Here is a 20,507-nt window from a genome sequence, read left to right as displayed (position 1 = left end):
AATTACGTACTTTACGTTTCTTGTGTGCAGTAAATGGAGCCGACCAGATTTTTGTTTTTATATTTTGGTGTTTTCAGATATCCGTAGATCTCATGCACGTAATTACCACTGGCTCGACTCTATCCGACAGAGTGTTCAACAGTGGTATAAAAACTTTTTAAAATCTTGTTTATTCTGGATGGAAATGAGAAACAGGTTAAATATTGCTGGCATGCTTTGGGTATGCCAGCCTTTACGTGCGGCATCGAGCTTTAGTTCTCAACATCTCGCTATCTGGTAAGTGGGCTAGTTGAATTATAAGGAAGCTTTTAAGATCGGCGGAGTTATAAATTGTGGTTGTAATATTCTGAATTAGGCTCATCATGAGAACGAAATAAGAAAATGTTTGTTTTTAATGTTCTTCATTGTGAAGCACAGCTGTTCTAAGATTTTTAACGGAAATATTATTTAACGTATGTCACTATAGTAGGTTTTTAAAAACAATGTAAGTTTTGTGCATTTTTTTAAGTGCTCTGATTGAGGAAATTTTCATTAAGTTCATTATTCGCCTTCAACAAAATCAGCCCTTTAAAGTCATTTCCAAATATCAGCGTGTATTTAAAATTAATAGAGGGTGGCGCTTTAAATTTCACTGCAATAAATTTCTCGATCTCAACATTTTAATTTCCAGTGCAATGAACATCTCGCACATTCCTTCAGCTAATGTGCAGTTTATTGCATAACCTTATTGTCATTCTTTATTTTCACTTCAGCATGGTCGAATGAAGGCTATGTGGTAAGGGGCTTTGGAATTTATGAAATAATTTTGCTCTCGAGAGCTTAGTAAATAAAAAAAATCGGTTGCATGGTTAGTATCGAGTTTTTTTGCGGGCGAAAGCAAACTGCTAGAATACGACAACAAATTGATTTATATTTGGTATTGCAAAATGTGCGCACAGTGAACGAGCTCGCGTAGGTCTTATATTACAAAACATTTTTTTAAAAGAGCGCTCCAAATACAAAAAAAAAATATTTTGCTTCGCGCTCCTCCGAGCGCGCGTATCACGGTGCGAATTGAACGGAGATGCACCCACCCGCACAACAGCGCACCAAGCGGGCGCTCCGGAAATCATCGACATCGGGACCTTCGCCTAGCCCGCGCTTGCCACACTATAGTCAGATACAACTTAAGTCTGCAGTGAAGCTCCGCCCACATTCAGGACCACGACACATAATTCTTCCACGACAAAAAAAGTAGTCCGTAGTTAAGTTTTTTCGTTACCTAAACAAGAAACTTATCACCAGAAAAAAATTATAAGCTCTAGAGTTTTGATACCTGGCTCGTTGAAGAAAGTGAGACATTAAAAAGCCGATTTCGTATGCTGTTGTGTTTGGCTAGCGGAGTAGTACAGAGCGCCGCGGACCGTGGCCCAGTGTTAGCAACTGCTGTTTTTTTTTAAGTTGTATCCTATTATAGCCAGTATAGGCACTATACCTGCAGGCAGCATTGCTTGAAAAATATCACAAAAAACGGCAATGTGCGAAAAAAAAGAAGTGCACAAGTTTATGTTAAGATACAAGAATGCAAAAATATTGTGTTTATTATTTTATTTATTTTTTACACTGATTTGTTTGTAACTTCATTACTATCATAATAAACCCGGCAGCGCATGCTTTCATAACTTATAAAAAATAAGATATTAAGTTTTTGAAAATAATTAATGTGTAATCAAAATAATGAAAATTATTCCTGGTGATGCTGTCAACACTAAGCGTCGAATAAATTTTACACAACTACCGCGTTGCCCATAAGCGTAGGTATCCTCTCTCGCTCCCACGTGCGTTCCATGCTATAGTGAACTAGAACAGTTTACTGTATTCCATGCCAATCCCAATCCAAGGGCCAGTCCGTACTTTTAGGACATTTCGCGTATACGGTATTGTTTCTCACGGCACATTGTATGTTTATCTATATATTAATATTACGATTATGATCGCAGTGACAGTTGCCACGTGCTATGTAGTCGAGTGCTTTCCATCGCCAATTTTTGCCTTTGTAAGGCTAATCGCGTGGTTGAAGCATGCATGTAGAGTCATAGCTAGCCTGCATGCCTTGTGCTTAATTGACTAATGCTTCCATGGCAGTGTTGGCTTTGTTGCATTTCGAGTCTCCGTGTGATGAGAGAAATGTAACAAGAACAGGATGAACGAAAACAATTCTACAGTGCTGCCAGAAGTAACGCGGCTCCTGCCAGTGATCGGTTACAGCTTGAGAGTATTATCTTTTGTATGTGTTCCTTCCCGCTTACTGTGAGCCTGTATTGCAAAACCTAAGATCAATGTGACTCGACATATAGTGAGTGCAAATCTCGAGCTCGCTAATTGATCGCGCTTGTTGTCCCTCTTCCTCGTTTGGGCATTTCTTGCGTTCTACTGCTTTTATCATCGATGCGCTCCTGGTAAACTTCACTCAGTTTGTTGCTCAATGCGCTGAAGTTCCACGCCACAATTTCTCGCTGTTATTTAGTTCATATGACGAAAGGCACAGAAAGATTGCTAATAAGTCCCACATTGCAAGCGCTCGCGACACATATGTAACTCTCAACTTTCTGTTGAAAGTACAGAAGTGCAGTGCGACGTAGAATGAGTTGGCAGCCAAACAGGCAAGTGCCGGGAGAGTACAGCACAGACAATGTGCTGGTAAAAATCTTTTTTTCCTATTAATCTTCTGCCGTGTTTTCTCTGTGCAGCATGTCAAAGCCATTCGCTGTTTTTAGTTCCCACAGGAAGACGACTGCCTAGCAGTCGTCCCTGTTGTGTGGCTAACCCTGGACAGAAGCAAATGCCTGTGGCGAGGAGTGCCGAGGTCACACGGCTAGCAAAATCTGAAGCCGATACAGCTGCCGGAGGCGAGTGGATGCGGTGCCCAGTGGTCATCGTTACCACATGCCGTAAGTAGTTGTATTGCAGACAAAATGATGGTAACTTGATTAGTGATTGCAAAGTGCCCTTTGCTAAATTCTGAGTCTGCTCCTCTGCATGGCGAATTTAAGACTAAGAAGTCATATTGATAGCCACTACTTAGCCAGTCGTCGAAAACAGTAGCTGAATAAACATTTAGCTATTGCATCTGTAAGCTGATGAACTGCTTCTGAAACACACTAGTGCCTTGTTTTTGAAGTCCTGTAGTTCTCAGCATCAGTTCTGCACTGAAGATGCTTAATAATACTTAGTAAAGAAATGTTTGGTATGGTTAAATCTTTTTGCATTGTGAAACATATTGTTCTCGCTCACAAAAACATGGATGAGGAAAGAGCACACAACACAAATGCCAGACATCAACTTGTGGTTTGTGTTGTGTGCTCTTTCCTCATCCATGTTTTTTTGTGCGCTGAAACAATGTTTCATAATGCAATAAAGATCCAGCTAGCCCAGCTGTCTATGTTTAGCTTTTTCAGTTCAATTGTAAGCTTGTCACAGCAGCTGAACGGTTCATGCTGCTGTGCCGGGTACCCATGTTAGATCCTGTCCACAGTGAAATGGGGCAGTGCAGATTGCACTCATGCTTCGTAATATCAGTGCATGTTTAACAACCACATGCGGTATAAATTTCATATATTTATTTATCCTAAAGGCCCAGAATTGTGCATTACACAGGTGGGGAATGTGTCAGAGAAGCAGCAACCGATAACAAATGATAGAAAATGTACAACCGGCGGCAAAATAAGTCTCGGCATGCCACGGGTGATCTGATAAAACTGCACCGCCACGCCGTCTGAGGTTGTACCTCTGGGGCCAAGTCACCGCAGTGCGTGTCATTTCATGCTGGCAGCCATATCTTTTTTCTCTCCTGCAGTGAACTAGCTGATTGCATGAAGCATTTGGCGGTACCCGTAAGTCAAGAATTCTCATTAGTATTTAATTTAAGGTCGACATTGTTTTAGTTCTGAGTGGGGATTTATGGCAGTATGCTTGCAAGAACTGGAAAAAAACTCCATCGTTGTTAATTGCACTTCCAGACAAATAGAACGTGGTAGACTTAGCACCCGCTATCTACATTTGCCATGCTCTCAGATCGGTGGTGAATCTACCAGTAACGATTTCGTAGCACACTGCATGTTGCCCTTAGTTCTAGAGTAATTGTTAATCAACTTAAAGATTAAGAGGTAGTTTTCAAATTTCTAGAAAACTGCTTGAAATTGGAAGGGTTATAAAATATCTCGGGAGTGAGCAAGCATGGCTAGATGTACAGATGCTCATTGAACATCCAATGGTTTTGTCTCCTGGAGTATGGGAAAAAGGTGTTCCATAAAATTTTGGTAATTCAGCCTTCAGGGGACCAGGAAAAATGTCCGCATTATATAGTGACTCTAAAAAATTCCCAAAAACCGTTTGTATCACAGCAATTTTATCTCATGAATGCCTCTATAATGGCTGTCTATACATGTGAGATGAAAACTTAGCAACAATGATGATTTTTCGCAGTTTTGTCAGATACTTTGCACCAAGTGTCTAAAGTGTCGAAAAATTGCTATAATGTAACGCCACAAACTATGCGGTATGCCTTTACCGAATCTGGCCAGCAACAGACTGTGCACTTATCTTTAGTTTGTGCGATGACTGCGCTCTTATTTTGGCAGCGGCACATGCCTGCTCGCTGAAGGCTCGTGTAAGTGCGATAAGGCAGGCACAAAATGTGCTCGGGCTACGGCCACCATGCCATACCATTCGTCTACTGCTGATGGCACTCGCCTGCTCTGCCGCTGCCGAGTTACTTTTAGTTTGAGCACAAGTTTGCTTAATAAAGAGTTTTCTTGGTGAGGTGCTTGTGCCTCACTTCCACACATTACAGTGCCCGTGCAGCCCTTTTTGCATTGCGGTGCAATGGTGGCTCTTCACAGAGAGCCCTGTCGTGTTTCCAGGATGCTTCTACACTCGTACGCACGCTCTATGGCAGTGGTGGGATGGTGTGCTGTTTGGCTATATTTCGGCAACGGGAGACGACCATTCTCAAGCCTGCCATAGTGCGCAGGTGTATGCCTGTACGTGCCTGAGGTGTAACCACTGTTCCATTCAATTCAGGTTCGAGGAGGTCTGCTTCGGTGATAGCTGGCTTTGCGGGTAGTATTAACGTGACCCCCTGTTCAAATTAACTGGTGCAAGCCAGCCCATGTCCTAATTAATGTGTGCTCGACGCAATACACTTACATAGGTGTTGGCCAGGACCGTTGTGCTAGTTGGAATTTTCGTAATTAACAGGGGTCAAATTAATGAGATTTTGCTGTATATGTAGATAACGATAATGTATGAGCACATGGAGTATCAAAAGACCACCTCATTGTTATGAAAACATTAATTGCTTTAAATGTATGAGTCAGGAGCTTTGTTACCCAGCGAACAAATTAACTCAGGTACAATGGAGATACAAAAATAAATTTTATCTTAGAATACCCCAATTCTCAAACTATCTTTTTCTCTTCTACCCACGTTAGTACTGCGAATTAGTTTCTATTCATGCGACATATATTCCGCGCTCTGTTCCTGGTTTGGCCATGCTAGTTTCTTTTGTGTCCTTAGATGTACCGTTGCACCATTCTGGTATACAAGAAATGTTATTATTAAAGGACTATAGGCACAGATGTGAAAAGTTGGATTTTTAAGGAAATGAAATGACACTGCAATTGTCTTGCATTTCGGTGTACACCTGAACAGGGCTGTAAGGGAAGGGATAAAAGAGAGGGTGAGAGAAGAAAGAAAGGTGCCGCTGGTGGAGGGCTGGAATAATTTCGGCCACCTGGGGACTTTTGATGTGCGCTGACATTGTGCAGAAAACGGGCACCCTCGCGCTTTGTCTCTGTCGAAACGTGGTCGCTGCGGCCGGGATCGAACCCGGGAACTTCGGCTCAGTAGCTCAGTGCTTCTTTGGAGATTTGTACTTTAATAAGTAGCTAGTGGTCCAGAATGGCGTAAATTTGACCTGTAAAGTTTGAGCACGACTTAATTACCAGGCCATTTAACATGGTCAGTTTAGGTCTGAGCGCATGGGTATGGCGTGACGGTAAGTTTATTTAAGTGCGCCACACAAGCGCCCCCTGACAGCAAGGCTGTGAGTACACGTGCTCACAATCCAGTGACGTGCACGCGGGACTTGCCGAGCACTGACCAAGGTCGAGTCTCGTGAGATCCAGCCTTGTGCATCACTGTGCATTCTGCTATGTTTCATAGGTATCTTCATGACGTCGCGTTGTTTATGTCACATCAACTGCTCGTCGTTGCTGATGGGTTTTGAATTGTGAGGTCTCTGTACAGCCTGTGATTAACACTAAACTAAAATATCTTCTTGACCTAAAGGAGTGTTAGTATGTATCCTGGGGGACATCTCTGTATAACCAGATAAGTGGTCGCATTTGTTTCTGAACTTCGTAATTTCACGTCTGTTGTCCTTTAAGATCACCTGTATGCAAAATAGCCAGGCCATGCAACTGTTGTGTCCCTTTGCCGAGAGTATTCTGAAGTGGCATTTCTGCATTCAGTTAGGATGGAACTGTGATCTTGCAGTTTTACACAGTAGTGTGTTTCGAGCTTCCTGAATCGCCACTAATGATGCCAGTTTGTATTCAACTTCAGCACGACTGTGTGCAAATGAAGAAAGTCGGCCTCACAGCGAGCAGCAAGCAGCGAGCGAGCTCGAATCAACAGCTGAGACTGTTGATGGTGAGATTTTCACTTTGTTTACTTTTGTAAAACAGCCTAGAGCCGAAAAATTAGAAATGCAAGCCAAACATGAGGACAAGGGACGGTACAGATGCTGCTTGTCCTGTCTTATCATCACTGTGTCCGTGTTTTTGGTTTGGGCTCCTATTTTTGTCTGGTATCAAGTAACAAGCCCAGGTAGAAGCTAGATCTGCTTAGCATTAAAGAAAAATGGCAAATTTCAAATTCCTCTGTATGTCTGCTCCTGCTGAGCAGTAGTCAACAGATCCAAAAAGATGATCTAGGGTGTATTTATTCAGGTAGATATTTGTACGGAGTTCTTCTCAGTCTCTCTTGAAACAGTGCCGGGAGCACATTTCTAGTTTCAGATTATGCCCTTTCAAAGGGATCACTGTGAGAATGATCACATGTATTTTTCAAACATGATTGTATTGTACCAAATCGATGCTAAAATTTACAGCCTAGTACTTCCATTGTTTTCCCCTCTTGTAATTCGTACTGCACTGGTTGCTGTGTGCCCTTCCCAAGGGCTTTATGTTGTGTTTTTGTTTGGGCTAGTTGGTAAGAGTTTTTGAAAACATATAGCACAAAAAAACACAGATGTGGACAGGACAGGCACCAGGAAGCCATTGTAAAAATTGTACTATACGCAGTGGTCTCATGTTGTGTTCATTTTCCTTTCTTCCATCATATTTTGGTCACTTCCAGAGGCACACAGGTCAATACGTCCCGTATTGTAACTTTTTATCATCTTTGAAAATATGTTAAAAGTTGATTGATTGGAAGTGAATGCGGTGCCTTGGATGCAGCAAAAAGTGCTGAAGAAAATTAATTGCGATATCACAGAGACCATGCACACTCCCATAGAAGGTGCTCTAGGAGATACAGTCAATAAGATTGCATGCATGAAAAGCCTCTAGCTTAGGAAACAACTGGGCAGTCTAATGCCCCTGCCACACTAGCACATCTAATGTCATTCTGATCGAATGACATTAGTGCCTAATGTCATTAATCGGGTGCTACATGGAAATATTTAATGTCATTCGGTTCGAATGACATTCGCCATCGAATGAGTTTGGGGAACTCTTTCGCACTCGATGTCGAACCGAATGTGTACTGTGGACACCATATGCACAGCAGAAACAAGCGACGCGAAAAAATAGCATGGGCACTGTGAGTTTATTTATTTAGTTGTGTTAAAATATGTTAATTTTGGTGCGAACTTCTTGACACTAGAAGCTGTCGTGGATAACTGTTACTTTCGGTCCCGGTGGCAGCCAACAGCAACGGCCGAGCGTGAAGCAGGGCTTTTTCCGCAACCATCGATCATTTTAGCTTGCATGTTTCTTGCTAGTTGGCGTTACATGTTCGTTTAGCACGGAATTGCTTAAAGATGTAACTGAGCACTTCAGCTTTTGGAAGTCATTTCTACGCACCGCGCGCCACCGTGTCAGCGATTTTGTTTGTTTACATTTATCTGATTTGTGGTTGATTTTGTACTGGCTTGGCGTTTAATGGCCATAAATTAAAATTTACCCTTATAATTTTGCGCAGAAATGTTCTCACTCTCTTTTAAAACACTACACAACAATTTCAGACATCTTTTATCTGCACTGATGTGTTTGAATTGTACCATTTTTTTCACTGATCGTCACTGCCATCATTTTTTAATGATATTATTTTTTACCGTGTAGCACTGAAAGAGACCAAAAGACATTCGATGCATTGAATGACATTCGATTGAAATGACATTAAATTTGCTAGTGTGACAGGGTTATAACTGTTTTCTGGAGCACATCAGCTGGCACCTAGCCTTATCTTGCCTGCAGTAAATTGGAAGCATGATAAGAGATAAATATGGCCTTGTTTTGTTTCTCAACGATTTGGCAGCTCCTGTGCCTAGCAAGAAACGTTTGGTCTGCCTCTTTGTTGTATTTTATTTGTCAGCCAAGGTCAGTAGTTCCATGGGGGCTTTCTCTCTGGCAGTTGTAATGCATTGATTCCTGCCGGCACATGCAGTTATAACACAACAGACATGGAATTTTGGCCAATGTGGGTGTCGCTATAAACAGTGGTTTCTAAATGGTGCGTTGCTAGATTACAGGCCTGCTCTGCTTTCTGGCTTCTTTTAGCACGTGTTTCTCATGGCACTGCAAGAATCCATTTGGGACTAACAGCTGCCATCTCTGCCACTGTGCAATAGCAGTGGAAATGCCTCGATCTGAGGCAGTGTGAAAATTGGCGGAAGCTCATAGACTGAGAACTCATTTACAGAACAAGGTCGCAGTTCTTAGCTGTGCTAGCAATCACACACAGAGCAGCTCCATTTAACCTGGGTGTTTGTCAGTGCATGGTGACATTTATGGCATTTACATTCGGCTAGCAATTAATATGCTTGAATTATTAGTGTCTTGTAGGATAATATTGGTGGAAGTTTAGGAACATAGTAGAGAGCGTGTTGCTGTCTACTGTTAGGCTTATATTGTTCTTATTTATGCCTTTTGACATGAATAATATTGGCATTAGGAACCTTGCTCTTACTGAAATTGTTAATTGCTTCAGTTTCAGCTACCCTGCTCAGAATTCTGCGCCTCGTACTCGAGGTCCGACAGCAGCAGCGTGATTTAATGCAGCGTGTACAAAGAATTGAAAACATGCAGCTGCGATCGGACCGACAGACGGACGCAGGAAGTGCTCGGCCGAGCTCGCCATTGCTGCCACCTCCCACCCTCGCACTGCCCGCCTACACTGTCGAGGAGCTGGAGTCAGCCGAGGCTGCAATAGAAGATGAAAGTGTGGCTGCCGGACTGGTAATTTAATGTAATTTGATAATTTGTGTCTGGGAAAAATGAATGCGTACTAACAAATTGTGTGCATATGTAAATCAGAAGTTTGTGAAGAAATGTGACCAACAATTAAGGGGGGACAATGCTCTTTAAACTAACTTCGACAATTTTTATTGTACATTGATGAAATTCCCTATCTAATGTATTTTTGTGTTGTGACCACAAATATGCAATTTTTTTACCTATCTTTTGTACATTTTGAAATAATCATAATTTACGACGAATTGTGTTGCCCAAGTTTTTGTTGTTCCTCATAAAATATTTAATAAAACTTGATGTCTATATGTTCTACAAAAGCCAGAGTATGCAACCATACCATAATTATAAGTTTTGGTTTGATGAAATAGAAGTTACGGACCTCTGAAGTACACCCATTAAAAACGGCTAATTTCTGAAAAAGAAACTCCCCATTTTAAACCAATTTGGAAAGAGAAACGTTACATTGTTTTCATTTTATTGCTCAGAGTCATTCACAAGCTTTTAAATGCAACAAGAAATGTTCAAATCTGACCACCACATCTGGAGATATTTTGGGCAACATTAAGTGCAGTGGTTAAAAAATCAGTTTTGAGAAAACAATGTAAGAAGTTTGAAAACAAGTACAGAGTTTATTTTCTGTAAATTCAGATTTGTAGTTCAATGGATCTTATGCTAGAAGCCTCCAGGCACATAATCGCCATAAATCTCTTTCCCTCGTTTTCCTTTCATTGCCTGCCGGAAGTTTTCAGCATCTGCATGCTTCCTGTCATGCTACCAGCCGACGCTGGTCCTTCTCGGCGCATCTTTGGAGCATCACAATGCTTTTGTTGGCATGCAGTTCCCTGAGGATGGCCTCACTGGCACGCTCTTTGCCAGCGTTAAACCTTGCAACAGCTTCTGCCACCGCACTCACAACAGTATAAGGAGGGTAGTAGTAGAAAACTTAAATAAAAGACACTAGGAGAAATATACAATGGGTGGTGTCTTCATTTCAAGACTCCACTGGCCTTGGCCGCCGCTCTAGCCTGCGCAACGAGTGTGCGCTGCTGATCAAGCTCCGAGCTGAGCAGAGAGGTCTCCCATTGCTCCTTCGTTCTATGTGTTGTGATGTCCTGGGGTTTCGGGCCCTTACATCCCCATGTAATGTGGTATGCATCGGGCCGTCTTCGCACCACGGGCATTCGCCTCTGTAGCGCTCGGGGTAAATGATGTTGCATTTATAAAGACTGGGGAAAGTATCGGTCTGGAGTTGCCTCTAGTCCCGAGCTTCATGAGCGTTAAGCTTCTTATGTGAAGGGGGGAAGTGCTGTCGTTGTGTTCTTAGGAAGTGGAGTCGTGTGTTGTAGGTGATGGGAACTTCGGGGAGAAAGCTTGAGTCGGGGTTGGAGCCCGCTCGGTTGGTATGTCATCGAGCTAGTGCGTCCGCGACCTCGTTGCCCTCTAATCCCGCGTGACCAGGCACCCACGTTATCTGATGTCTTAGGGAGGAATAGGCGCTCATAGAGTTGGTTACTATGCCCAACAGCTTTTTGGGTATTCTGCCTGCAAGTAGGAGCCGACAGGCTGCTTGGGAGTCGGTCATAACGTGTACACCCTGGTTGCGGGCGTCGCCGTACTGGATCGCCAGCAGGATTGCTGCCACCTCTGCTTCCGTGATCGTCGTGTGCTTCAAGGAGGCGCTGACAACCTCGTTGTGGGAGGAGTTCACCGCAACTGCCGTCGCCCGCGTGACCTCGCTGTGTGTTGCAGCGTCGACGTACACCGTGTGGGGGCTGCGTGCCGCTGTCCGCTTCAAGTAATCTATTCTGGCTGAACGTCTGCCCGACCCGGCTCCGCTCGACATGTTTTTGGGAATCGGGCAGATGTGCACCCGCGAGCGATATGTTGTTGGGAGGTTGGTCATGCTCTGTATTATCTGGACGTCTGCCGGGTAGCCCACCCGCTCCAGAGTTTGCCTTCCGGTGTCCGTGCGAAGGAGGCGTGCACGTTGCGAGAGGAGAACAGCCTCCTGGATCTCCTCGAATGAGTTAGAGAGGCCTAGGGCCTCTAGTTTGGCGTTTGAAGTGTAGATAGGAATGCCCAGCGCATATTTGTACGCAGTACGTAACATGGCATTGACTTAGGTTAGTTCTTGTCTAGTTAATTGCAGGTACGGTAGGCCGCAAGAAACGCGGCTCACCACAAGTGCTTGGACGAGGCGTAGCGTGTCCTCCTCGTGCATGTCTGTCCGGTTGCGTGCCACTGTTCTGATCATTTTGGCGACTTGCTGTGTTGTGGTGGATAACAGCTTGATAGCGTGGGTGGCTTTTCGATTACTCTGGAGCCATAAGCCAAGGATACGTATCTGTCGGGTCTCACGGACGGGGACGCCGTGTAGGAGGACCTGAATGTCTCCTGGAGACTTGTAGTTACGTCCTTCTATGCGGATGATCTCTGACTTTTCCGGCGCACAGCGCAGTCCGCACTGGGAGGCCGTGTCCTCGACGCAGGTAGCAGCTTGCTGCAGAGTTTCTTCTTTGGTCGCCAGAGAGCCTTTGGTAGTCCAGATAGTTATGTCGTCGGCGTACAGTGTAAATCCGATGTTCGGTACTGTTTGAAGGCTTCTGGCCACGCCAACCATCGCGATGTTGAAAAGGAGAGGGGAGATGATCGCTGAGGCGTGCCTTTGTACGGCATGTCCTTAGGGTCCGACCGTGTACCTCCTATGCCGATCGTAGCTGTTCTGTTCGATAGGAAATTTTGGACGTAGTTAAAGACGCGTTCCCAACAATTTAGGTTGTTCAGTTCTCTGAGGATGGCATCGTGAGACACGTTGTCGAAGGCACCTTTGAGATCAAGGGCCATCACAAGGTGCTCCCCTCCGCTGGGAACGTGCGCCAGTACCTCCTCCTTGAGTAGAAGGAAGGCGTCTTGAGTAGATAGCCCGGATCGGAAGCCGATCATGGAAGGAGGGAAGAGGTTGTTGTCTTCGATATAGCTCTGCAGACGAGTTTGGATCACCCTCTCGTATAGCTTGCACAGACACGACGTGAGCGAGATGGGGCGGAGCGCCTCAAGTGTGGGCAGCTTCCCCGGCTTTGGGAAGACGATGATTTCGGAGTGTTTCCATTCTTGAAGGATGATATTCTTTTCTCAGAGCTCATCGTTAATGTACTGAGTTAGATCCTGAATTTGGTCCTTGCCGAGGTTGCGTATTATGGCGTTGGTGATTTTGTCCGCACCTGCCGCCGTATTACGAACGCAGGATCGCGCCGCAGCGTATACTTCTGCCGTCGTTATGGGGGCGTCCAAAGCTCGATTTGGGCTGCCCTGGTAGGTAATCGTTCTAGGTGTTGTAGTCGCACTTCCTATGTATTTATCGCGGAGCGCTGCGAGAAGAGCTGCGTCGTCACCCGGGAACAGGTGGGAAATCCGCTTGAGTGTACGGGTCCCTTCGGACTTGGACTTGGTTGGGTCTATCAAGTTTCTGAGAATTGCACATGTCTGAGACGTGCCCAAAGTGCCTCGCAGAGACTCGCAGAACTGTTGCCAGTTCTGATGCGAGAGTTGCGTGGCGTGCGTTTGTGCCTCTTCCGTGAGCTCGACTATGCGGTTCGAAGTTGGCGGTTCAACTTTTGGGTCTTCCGACGGCGAACGAGTTTCGCGCGCTGATCCCATAATTTGAGTAGGTGCCTGTCTACCTCAGGTGTCTCGTTTGTGCGCTGTACGACTTCGGTGGCGGTGCTGTGAGCCTGGCGAAGGGCCGCGCTCCAATCCTGGATGGATTCTATATGTCCCGTAGGGAATTCCGAATTCCGAAAGGCAACGCGAGCGCTCTCACGCTTTTTGAGAGACACGGGCCTTGTCTCGCGTTTGTGATCTCAGAAAGTGTGCCTTTTTTTAAAGTAGTTTTTCATCTGCCTCCTCCCATCATCATCGTCCCCCATCGTGACCCAGAGCAGAATAGCAGGCCAGATAATTATTTTTCAGGCCAACCTCTCTGCCCTTCCTATCAATATACCCTCTCTCTCTCTCCGAATTGCGAAATTTTGGCCAGTCCGTTATTCTGGCTGGTCCAATGCTTCTCCGGATTTTGGATGAAGTGATAGAGGTGCTTAGGATGCAGTGGTCGCTCCCCAATGTTTCTATTAGGTTGGTCCACTTCGAGTGGCTTACGTTCTTGACCAGGGTGAGGTCAGGACAGGAGTCTCTAGTCACACTGTTTCCCTCTCGTGTAGGAAAGGCAGGGTTAGTTAGGAGTTCCAGTCCTAGCGTGTGTATCGCTTTCACTATAGACTGACCTCTTGCCGTGTTATCGCAATACCCCCACTCTCTGTGGGGTGCGTTGAAATCTCCTACGATCACGAGCTGATTACACTGCGCTTTGTGAGAGGCAGCCAATAGTAGGTCTGTAAAGTCCCCTTTCCTAGGCTTGGGGGGCTTGTAGACGTTTATGAAAAAGGTGCTTGCTCGGCCGCGCTTGTTGGGCACAATCTCGACCGTCAAGTGTTCGGCTTCCGGTACTGGCAGGGCGTGCTCGACCGCAGTTACATCTTTTGCCACTAGGATGGCAACCGATGGCATCAGGGGCTGACTAATCGTATAGTATCCCGCCAGCGTCGGGGCCTTATCGGCTCCCACTTCCTGCAGGCAGATAAGGTCTGGACGGATTGAAGTGGTGGCAATGAACTGTTTGAGAAGACCCGCTTTGCGCTTGTAACCTCTACAATTCCACTGCCAAATTTCTATGCGTTCTGCATTTTGGCTGCTTTTAGGGTGCGTGGCCATCTTGGACGTGTCGGAATGACGTGCGACCCGCATCGCTGCTGACTGAGCTGGTGCGACTGCGTAACTGCGAGGGGCCCTGGCCATGTTCGTCCGACGAGGCTCGTTTACGGTATTGAGTTTGAAGCGCCTGGATGGCAGTTGTGTGCTGATTGAGAATAGTCTCATATCGCGCGAGTGTATGGTGAATGGTTTCTATTTTCTCTGTTAGTGTTTGGAGAAGTGTGGACATTGAGACCTGCAGAGAGTTCATTATCCGTTCTTCAGTGTCGCGGATCATTTGGACGGTTACGGATTCTGTGGGTTTTGCGAGGTGTGGCTTTGCGTCTTTACGTGGGTGCGAAGGTGTTTTGTTTGTTTGGTTCTGTTTAAAGACCTGTTCTAATTTGGCCGTTAGGGCCTTAATTTTCGTGTTTTGGTCGGTTATCTTGGCGCTTTGCGACGCAATGGTAGCCCGCAGCTGTTCGAAACGGGGGTCGTTTGAAGGAGCGGGAGGTCCCTGCACTTTCTCTGCCCAGCTCACCTGCTTTTGGCCTTGTGGTGGCGTCTTCTTATTTCGTTTTCCCTCGTCCGCGGCCGGAAGGGCTGGGGGCGGGACTGGTGTCTTCGTCCGGGGTCTGGAGTTGGAACGGCTCCGTGAGCGGCTGCTGCTCTGGCTACGACCTGTAGTCTCCTCGTCGTCCGATGAGAACCATCTGTTGTTGTAGATCCTGGGTCCCTCCTCTTTACGGGACTGGTGAGTCGTCTTCTTGGCGCCTTTGTTAGTAGCGGGTCGTGGTGTTCTGGCTGGTTTTAGACGTTTTGGGCACTCCCGGGATCCCGTCTCGTGCTGGCCGGCGCACAGTCCGCACTTGGGTTGGCACTGGTGTGTTATGGGCGGGTATTGGGCCCCGCACAGGCGGCAGACTCTGACTTTTGGTGTCGGGCAGACGTCCGGGCGATGTCCGGGTTGCATGCATATATGGCAGAATTGCCTGGCTGGCCTGTACGTGAAGCACAGGTATTCGCAGCCGTCGTATTATACGGATCGGGGGAGTTGGGTTCCTTCGAGCGTGAGAAGGGCTGTCGTTGAAGAGCCGAGGATTCTGGCGTCTAACAGTTCGATACGGTTGTCCTTGATGCGCACCCCCGCCATGAGGGTGTCGCGTGTCTCCTGGGGATCGAGTCCGTGAATGACCCCTCGGAGTGTGGTAGCTGGAAAAGGGACGTACGCTCGCACGGGGTGGGGGCTCTCGTCCAGGGTGAGGTGGGTGATCTTACAGAGCTCCGCCGCTGTTTCTTCGTGCGGGGTGCTGATTACGAGGGTGTTGGACCCGACATGAGGTCGGAGTATGTATTTGCCTTTCACCTTGGTCGGGTCTCGACAGGAATGAACGAGCGCTGCCGAAATGACACGGGTCGGGTAGGTCTTGAGCGCTAGCCCACGTGTCGGTCGGATGACGACTTTTATATCATTTTTTGGAAGGGGTTGAAGCTTGGGACGGCGAGTGCCCGGTTGACGGATTGCGTTCGATGACTGTCCTGACGTGTTCGGCGGGTTTCCGCCCATGGAGGCAGAAGAGTCCGGAGTGGATGGATTCTAGGCTTGTCTGGCCTGTCTGCGGAGCTTCTTTGCCCGTCGCTTGTTGAGTGCGTGCTGCCAGCCTGGACCACCGCCAAGAGGTGAGCTCGCATTATCCACAGACGAAGAGGACAGAAGATCCTGGTTCTGCGGGATAGTGTCACGGGAATCCATTTCGGAGTCGTCGTGCAACGGGTTTGGAGAGTATGCATTCGGGTAGGTGCCGCATAGCGGTGTCGCACCGCTGGACGACGACCCAGTGGCCATTTGGTGGTCCTGTAGCCTCACAGGAAATCAGTTCGATGAAAATCACCAACACGAAGCTCGAGAACGACAGGCGCGAGGCGAGCGGAAGGCCCTCATACCACGGCGCCATCGATCCGGCAAGCAGGTTTTGCGCCGAAACCACTCGGGTCGGTAGGAAGGCGGTCGGGGCAGCCGTCTCACAGCAGGCGATGGTGGGGAGAGATACTCGCAGCTTTCGGGGTCGGGCGGGAGCCCATCCGCGCACGTATGCTCCGGTCGGTGGGCGCGGGGCGAGTCAGTATAAAGAGAGGGGTGCCTGTGCTTTGGTACAAGTGACCATATCACCGAGTGTAGGCACTCGTTTGAATTCTGCGTTTTGCCTCTCTGGCATCGTTCAAGCAATTTCTCGTCAGTGAGGCGCATGAATATAGGCAGCAGTGCCTCTGCAACATAGTCTGGCAGGCTGTATCGGTGCTTAGGTGGAGGTTCCTTCTTTGCCACGGCCTTGTTGTAAGTGCACCAGCTTTATTCACCTTTTGGGCACAGTGAATGATTTGGCCTTGCGTCCGTGGAGGTTATGTGATGATAGGTTGCGACGACAGCATTTTTCATTGCATCAATGTTGCCCTGGTTTGCTTTTAAGTGGAGACACGGGGGTTTGCGGCCGAAAAATGGCAAAAATCGAATTCTCAAAGTATTTTTTTCCGAATCTAGACGTTCTCAAGAACCCCATACATAAAATATTACAACTCTCTATGAAGTAATAATCGATTTATTGCTCTTCAAAATCATCTGTGTGGAAGCTTTTCTCGCGAGAACAACTCAAAAAACGGTCAAATTCAAACGCGTACCGCGCAAGAACCGTGCCGCTGAGCGCAACCATTTTGGTCTCGTTTGAAACGCGAAGCTCTGAGCTATCCGTTTTCGGTAGAAAACAGTCTGTGCATCTGGAAACAGCGGCTCAACAAGCCAGTAAAAAATAAAAAAATACTCGTACCGCATTGGCGCTTTCGTGCATTGTGTCCTGAATCGCGCCTCCCTATTGGATCTTCAGAAATCGTCAGCTAAAAAGATACAAGAAAACGGCATCGCGTCCACCATTCTGGATAGAGCTTTTTCAGACGCGCTACGATGGCTGGTGGCAAAAGGAAGTTCCGTAATGCCCATGCATTTGGAAAAAAGAAAAAACGACCGCAATCACGGCCGCCACAGTCGCAGTCACGCGAAATGTCGCCGGATGCACCAGCATCGGAGACCGCCGACACTACGAGCCCTGCCGCGGCGTCGTTGGAAGATGCTGCAACAGCCGAAGGAGCTAGAAGAGCCGTCCGTGTAGACACACCGTTTCTGACCGACGCCGATAAAACGGAGCTAGAGCGTCGCGCGACGGAGGCACGGCATGAACTTTCGTCAGTTTCAGGCACTCGGCGAAAGCAATCTCATTGGGGCAACGATCGACGATGCGCCCGCGTCGGGAACACCGTTCACGGTGCTAGCCCTAACCTCCGTGAATGAGCTGCTCGAGTGTGTGAAGTGCAAAGTGTGCGGCGGTTTCGTGAACATTTCAAAAGGTGAGCTGGAATTTGGGATTGCTGTGAAGCTCTCGCTCAATTGTGAAGTCTGCGGGCAGGTGAAAACTATTTGGAGCTCGCCTAGAGTAGGCACGAACGCGACCTGCAAGCCCTTCGAAGTCGACGTTCTCGCCGCGCGTGCGGCTGCAAGCAAGGGAAACGGGCAGACCGCATTGAACGACATTTTCGCCGCGCTCAACATTTCCCGGCGGGGTATCCACTGCAAAACATACCAAGGTTACTTGAAGGACAAGCTGAACCCTGCTGCTCTAAACGCTGCCGCGCAAGTGATGAGGGACTGTTCTGGTGCGGTGAAGCTTGCCTACCAGAACCTGAACTTCGATCACCCAGCAAACATAACTGTGTCGTTCAATGGAACGTGGCTCACACGGGACCATTCATCGCATGTGTACGTTGGAATAGTAATAGAACTCTTCACGGGCCATGTTCTAGATTTTGTTGTTTTGTCAAATTTCTGCCTGGGATGCCATTGTGGTCCGAAGGAGGACGATCCCGAATTTGAAGCATGGCAAGCGGAACACAAATGCCAGAAGAACACGTCGAGCAAGCCAGGTGAAATGGAAACTAAACGTTCTTCATCGTAAGGTCTCTTCCTTTGCTGCAGACCTTACTAGGTTCTTTGAGTTGCTTCTTCTCCGCACCAGAGGTGCCCACCGCCCGAGACAGTTGCTTTGTTGGATGACCGCAGACTTCTTTTCCGCACCAGGGGTGCTCCGTCGTAGACGGTATCGCGACGACTCAGAATACAGGCGTTAAGGGGAGGATGAATTGACTGTATTATACGAAATGTTTACATTGCAAGCACTTTGATATACATGAGACAAATTGAAAACGGTAAAAAGTTAAAGATCAAAAAGGTGGAACTGGCTAACACTAGGGGAGGCCCCTACTCGGCATAGCCGAAGATGCATTAGATCTGACCTTAGCCGAGAAAATTTTCCAGGGCTCCGGGCCCTGGTTTTAAAGACTAAAGGCCCAGCCCATCCCTTGCATCACCCAATCACAACAAACTAACTCATGATTGGTTTACAAACTGCATGGCACGCCTTCCAGTTTCGGCAAGGTTCAAAACCCTCTCCCTAAAATACACAGCTGGAAAAGAGCATCAGAATCGCTATAAGAAAATAGATTTCGGGAATGGACCCTCGAAACGAGTGGCCCACCAGGTTTACGTGCCACGCCCCATACTTCCACAGTATGCTTCGAACTCTCTCCCTCAGAAGAAAAAAAAGCACAAACAACCACACATCGTACCCGCACGTGCAAGCGGTTTCCTTTGACTCTCGGTTTCCCTTGACTGAAGCTGTTCCGAAATTAGCTCTGTCATCGGACTACAGCGGGGCGCTTCCGCGGTGCAGCCCGTCTGCTCGTTTTTATTTACGACCCTTCTTGACGAGCTTACCCCTTTTCACGAGATGCTTGTCGCAAGGTCGCATCGCGTTTGGCGCCGTTCTGACGAGGGGACCGAACAATGCGAGGGTCAAAGCGCTTGACCTTCGCTGTCAGGGGCTCTTGACCCCAACGGCGCTCCTTTTCAGTGCGGCGCCCCGCAGCCGCCCGCCCCGAAGGGGAGGGGGGGGGGAGTTTCAAAGAGGAGGCCGCCTCAGGGAGACGACGGACAGGCGACCGGTTCTAATGACACCGCGAGTCGTACGATCCCTTTACATGGAAGTTGAAGCAGCCAGGATTCTTTTCAGCCGCTCACTTGAAAAGTATGGGCTGCGCTATGTCCCCATGCTCTGTGATGGCGACAGCCGCGCCTTCAATAACCTACAAGAGGCAAAGGTATACGGATATGTGCAGATACAGAAAGAAGACTGCACCAACCACGTCAGCAAGAGAATGGGGACAGCACTAGGTGACCTATTGCATAAAAAAAGAAAACGGCCATTCTGCCTGCTGTCCTTTATTTCCGCTGCCCCAACTCAGGTGCTTCAGTATCGATGGCAGATGCCGGGGCTAGCAAAAATCTTTCCCTTCCTTTTTACTATTAATTTTAATAAAACCACTACCACCACCACCAAGCCTCAGCGGCAAAGGAAAGCTGACTGGCGAGCTCATTACAAAGCTCACCATGTATTATGGATGGGCTTTGAAAGCACACCAGGGTGATATCGAGAAGATGCACAATGCTGTGCTTGCCACTTACCACCATGTTACATCAACGGATGCTGAGCCAAACCATGGTCTCTGCCCTAAAGGCCAGGAATCCTGGTGCAAGTACAACCAGGCTTTGGCAAAGAATGAGCCACCCCCAAAGCACCGCTATAACTTGCCAAAGTATGTCGCAGATGCTCTGCAACCTGTTTTTGTCCGCCTCTCCGATAGGAAGCTGCTTGAGCGCTGCCAACGAGGAAAAACGCAGAACTCAAATGAGAGTCTTCACTCTGTCATTTGGTCCCTGGTGCCCAAGACGAAACACGCCTCTTTGTTTGCAGTGCAATCAGCTGTTGCCGAAGCAGTAACAAGATTCAATGCCGGCAAGGAGTATGCCACCAAAGCTATATTGCAGCAGCTGAGCATAAATCATGGCACTGCAGCTATTGAAAGGTGAGCTGAGAAGCATCGGTGCCGGCTTGCAACATCCGATGCAAAGCATCTACAAGCAGAAAGGTTCCGCCGCGCTATATAAAAACGCACAACTGAAAGAGACACTGACTACATGCCTGGTGCACTCTAGGGATGAACCCTTGCAGATTCATGGCTGTTATTGGCCATAATTAAGTGTTGCTGGGTTCACAAACTTCTTGATTTCTCGAAACGAATTTTTTCGCTACACACACAGCCCTTGCCCATGATATCTTTAGATATACTGGTCCTATTTGC

At 47.3% G+C, this 20,507-nt stretch overlaps 1 protein-coding gene and 1 pseudogene across 1 annotated transcript in view; one reads left to right on the top strand and one right to left on the bottom strand.

The window, feature by feature from the left end:
• Window positions 1–20,507, bottom strand: part of LOC144116059 (uncharacterized) — a 430,049-nt gene that overhangs the window by 366,380 nt on the left and 43,162 nt on the right. The window lies entirely within an intron of this gene.
• On the top strand, window positions 17,489–20,361 carry LOC144116523 (uncharacterized; annotated as a pseudogene).

The sequence above is a fragment of the Amblyomma americanum genome, chromosome 1 (genome assembly GCF_052857255.1).
Source record: "Amblyomma americanum isolate KBUSLIRL-KWMA chromosome 1, ASM5285725v1, whole genome shotgun sequence".
Classification (NCBI taxonomy): Eukaryota; Metazoa; Arthropoda; class Arachnida; order Ixodida; family Ixodidae; genus Amblyomma; species Amblyomma americanum.
This window is presented reverse-complemented; position numbering and strand designations above follow the sequence as displayed.